Source organism: Solanum tuberosum, unplaced genomic scaffold, assembly GCF_000226075.1.
Source record: "Solanum tuberosum cultivar DM 1-3 516 R44 unplaced genomic scaffold, SolTub_3.0 scf00003, whole genome shotgun sequence".
Taxonomy (NCBI): domain Eukaryota; kingdom Viridiplantae; phylum Streptophyta; class Magnoliopsida; order Solanales; family Solanaceae; genus Solanum; species Solanum tuberosum.
Genome location: NW_006238929.1, coordinates 3,119,218 through 3,124,211, shown reverse-complemented (window position 1 = coordinate 3,124,211; position 4,994 = coordinate 3,119,218).

The window sequence follows — 4,994 nt, the reverse complement described above, 5'->3', positions numbered from 1 at the left end:
TATCCCATTGCAGATAGTAGTTGGGTGTGTCCTGTTCAATGTGTGCCCAAGAAAGGTGGGCTTGCTGTGGTTCCTAATGAGAGAAACGAGCTTGTTTTGATGCGGCCCGTGACTGGATGGAGAGTCTGCATGGACTACCGAAATATAAATGCTTGGACAGTAAATGACCATTTCCCTATGCCATTTCATGGTTAAATAAGGTATAGTGTTGGGTCATCGAATTTCAGAGAAAGGTATTGAGGTTGATAGAGCTAAAGTTGAGGTAATAGAAAGCTTCTTCCACCTATTTCTGTAAAAGGTGTTAGAAGTTTTCTTGGGCACACAGGTTTTTATAGGAGGTTCATCAAAGATTTCTCTAAAATTGCACATCCATTGTGCAAACTGCTTGAAAAGGAGTATACGTTTGATTTTGATGATGCTTATCTTAGAGGATTTGGAGAGTTGAAGGAGAAGTTGGTCACTGCACCTATCATTATTTCACCTGATTGGGGACAACCGTTTGAGGCAATGTGTGATGCAAGTGGAGTGGTGCTTGGTGTGGTACTGGGACAGAGGAAGGAGAAAGTTCTTCACCCTATTTACTATGCTAGTAAAGCTCTAAATGTGGCGCAAAAGAATTATACTATGATTGAACAAGAACTTCTTGCGGTGGTTTTCGCATTCGAGAAATTTTGATCCTACTTGCTTAGTACTAAGGTCATAGTGCATACTGACCATTCTGTATTGAGCTATTTGATGGTGAAGAAGGATGCAAAACCGAGGTTGATTAGATGGGTATTGTTGCTGCAAGAGTTTGATTTTGTGGTAAAAGATAGAAAGGGGACCGAAAATCAAGTTGCCGATCACTTGTCCAGATTAGAGGAAGAGGCTATGCTAAAGCTTGGTGATAGGGATGAAATTAATGATGCTTTTCCAGATGAACATGTATTGGCTGCTTCTTATGATCGGATTCCTTGGTTCGCAGACTTTGCTAATTATTTGGCAAGCGATTTGGGGCCCCCAGATTTGTCTTTTCACCAAAGGAAAAAAATTATGCATGATGTGAAGAAATTCTTTTGGGATGAGCCTTACTTGTATCGTAGTTGTGCTGATGGGATTATTCATCGCTGTGTGACCGAGGTTAAGATGTTGAGTGTACTTGAGGCGTGTCATTCATTGCCTGTTGGTGGGCATCATAGTGGTATTCGGACTGTGCATAAGATTTTGCAGTGTGGGTACTACTCACCTACCATCCACCAAGATACTCATGATTTCGCCAAGTCTTGTGATCGTTGCCAAAGAGAAGGAGGGATGTCAAAGAGGCAAGAGCTTCCTATGAATCCTATATTGGTGATAGAGTTGTTTGATGTATGGGGCATTGATTTCATGGGACCATTTGTGAGTTCATATGGGATGAAGTACATTCTTGTTGCGGTTGATTATGTATCGAAATGGGTGGAAGCAGTAGCGCTCTCCAACAATGAAGGTAAAAGTGTCACCGCATCTTGAAAAATAACATCTTCTCCAGATTTGGTACACCGAGGGCTATTATTAGCGATGGAGGTTCTCACTTTTGTAATAAGTGGTTCAAGGCACTACTTGAGAAATATGGTGTCCGTCACAATGTAGCCACTCCTTATCATCACTCCTTACCATCTGCAGACTAGTGGGCAAGTTGAAGTGTCCAACAGAGAGATCAAACAGATTTTGGCAAAGATTGTGAATGCTAGTAGAATGGATTGGTCAAGGAAGCTTGATGATGCTCTGTGGGCCTATCGCACTGCATACAAGACTCCCATATGTATGTCTCCTTACCAACTTGTATATGGGAAGTCATGCCATTTACCAGTAGAGCTAGAGAGTAAGGCTTTATGGGCAATGAAGAAGCTAAATTTGGATTGGGGCGCCGCATCTAATCAAAGAATGAATGACTTGAATATTCTTGATGAGTTTCGCCTAAAAGCTTATGAAAGTTCAGCCTTGTACAAAGAGAAGATGAAGAGGTATCATGATCAAAGAATTGAAAAGAGAGAATTTGTTGTGGGTGATCTTGTACTTCTATTCAACTCTAGGTTGCGCTTGTTTCTGGGCAAACTAAAGTCCAAATGGACCGGGCCATTTTTGCTCACAAAAGTGCTCCCCCATGGAGCGGTTGAGCTTGAGAACAGTGAAGGAACAAGGTTCATGGTTAACGGGAAAAGGATCAGGATCTATCTGGGAAATGCAGAAAGTGTGCAAGTAGTTGTTGAGGCCTACTATCTTGATGAAGTCTGAGTAATCAAGAGGCCTGCGTCGTGCTGCGACGTTAAATCAAGAGCTCATTGGGAGGCAATCCAAGATTTAAAATCTAGCCAACAATAGGTTTTTGTTTTCCGTTTAGTAGTTTTCTTTGTTTAGTTTCTTCTCTGTACTAATTTAGATAGTCATTCTATTTTTGTTTTAGTGTTGGCTAGACATAGCATAGGGTCTGTGTCTAAAAAGTGTCCAGGAAATATAAAAAGAATGGCCTAATGGTTGCTACATGTGAAGGTGCGCAAGGCAAAATCTGTAGAAAATGGTCTGGTGCAGAGGTCTACGGACCCCATCGACAGTCCGTAGTTCATTCTACAGACCATAAATGGCATCCGTAGATCCCAGGTAAGTGATATTTTGGAGTGAAAGTGATCTACGGTCCCCATTTACGGACCGTAAGCGTGGTCTCGTAGGTTTAACCCTATCTTGACCGGACCCACCCACTTGTTGATGGTTCGTCGGCGCTATGCGCCACAGGTTTGCTTCACCCAAATCCATTACTTTTTACTTCTTTTTGTGTGCATTGGGGACAATTGCACCTATTTTTTATTGGGGGTGGGGTAAATGGATTGTGAGTGATAGGGTGAAGGCTTAGTAACCCAACTCATAATCCCATCTTGGGGTTTTCTTGCCTGTGTTCTTTTCCCCCAAGAGACTGCTTAACTTCTGTTGAACCAACATGTGTTAGGATCGTATGTGTAGAAGCATGAGAACAAATGAAGCAAGATGGCAAAAACTTATTGAAAAAATGATACCCGTCCAAATTTTTTCTGATATGTGCTAAAATCTGTAGGCTAGAATGAGTTGAATGTGTTGGCTCTGAGTATGACATGACAATGAATCAACTTGATGGCATGACTTAAGCTAAAGCTTGAACTGGGTAATCTGATAATGAAACTATGTGCCAAGAGTGTGTGAGAATAGTTGATTGTTCAAACAGTTTTTGTGCTAATCTAGAACTTTCCCGGTTAGTCCTGCTAAGACAATCTACTCTAAAGGCTAGGAAATGATCATAGGCCCTTGTTCTGATAAGTCCGCAAATTGCCTAAAAGAAGAATCCAACCAAATGAACTAAATTCTCCCTTTGATCCAAATGCTTTGAGCCTAAATTAGACCATTTCTTTCTAAACCTCTAACTCACCTTTCCATAATCTACTATGTTTGCCCCGGTCCCTCCTTGGACATGTACACCTCGACTTAGGCCAAAAGCCTAAATTTAAGGTGGCTAGTGTAGAAAGTAACCTCAATCTTGACCCTGATCCGACATCGGGTATTGTGCACCTTAAGCAATAGAAAATCCATAAGTTAAGGGTGGCTATGAAAGAGGAAACCGAAAGAAAAATGGGTATGAAAAGAGTTTCATGTTGAAAAAGAGAAAAAGAAAAGAGAGGAAATGATGTGACTTGTTGAAAGCTAAAGAAAAGAATAAAACGCAAGAAAAAGATGAAGGTGAAAAAATAAAGAGCTACAAAGTCTAAAGTCACATCCATGGTTGAAGAGAATCAAGGGAAAGTAGGTAAATCAGTAGGATGTCAAAAATAGGGCAAAAAGAGGTAGAAAGCCTAATGTAATGTCAAGGAGGGCAGAAAGTCACTAAAAAGTACCCAAATGTACCACAGTTGACCCTGAGCCTACGTTACAAGCCAAGAAAGTCCTATAGTGATCCTAGAACCTAGTTTGGAGAGTCTAAGCAGTGAAAATAAGGGCAAGTCTATGGTATTGAGCACTAATTGTACTTGAAGTTACTTTTGAGTGTGAGTGTTGAATGAATCCTTGTACTCAAAATCAAATTCATTGTGTGAAAAAGGGATTTCGTTTGAAGTAAGGGTACTAGTTACATTGTCGGAAAGTTGGTACCTTGGTGATAGTAAAACAGTGTACGTTGTGTGTTGGTTGGTCGGTCTTTGTCATGTTTGGATCCGCACAAGTTAGCTTGTTGAGTCTGAGAGAGAAGATTTTCACTCGAGAAGAGAGTCGGGGTAGAGAGCTATGTGATTTCTTGTGCTTGAAATGCTTGCTTCCATATAAGTGTCGTTTAGACTCTTAGTGCGTCTCTTGAGGATAAACAACGAATTTAAGTTAAGGGTGTTGATATATTGTGAGTTTACGATATTTTTAATACATTTCACTTAAGAGTTGTGTGTGTCTAGGGACTTTATGTATTAGTTTTTATGTGTTTTTATCATGTTTTGCAGGAAAGATGTTTAGGCGCGGAAGTAAAGATACAACTGAAAGAAATGCAGAAAAGGGCATTTACGGAGGTGATCTACGAACCGTAGGTCCTTTGGTGCTCCGTAATTGGTGATCGTATATCAGTAGAGCAAGGCATGGAAGGGGAATCAGGGAATCTGACCAAGTGTGGAACCACAGTGACCATTGATGGTCCGTAGATTGATCTACGGACCGTACTGCTGAACCATCGAATGTCACTGCGAGGGTTCCAGTACCTGATTTTTGGAGAATTCTAAGTATGGAGCTACGGAGAGGGATCGACGGACTGTAGATTGATGTATGGTCCGTCCTGGTGTTCTGCCGTTTGCTTCAGAGAAGCTGATTTTTGGAAGTTGATGTATTTTCTAAGTCCTAGCTGATGGAAAGGACTCACGGACCGTAGATTTATTGACGGTCCATGAGTCAGTCTCGTGGAATGAAGACGCGTGCCTGAACAAACTTTCCTTATTTTGTTTCCCTTTTAATTTAGGACTTGTTTTCTATAAATAGGG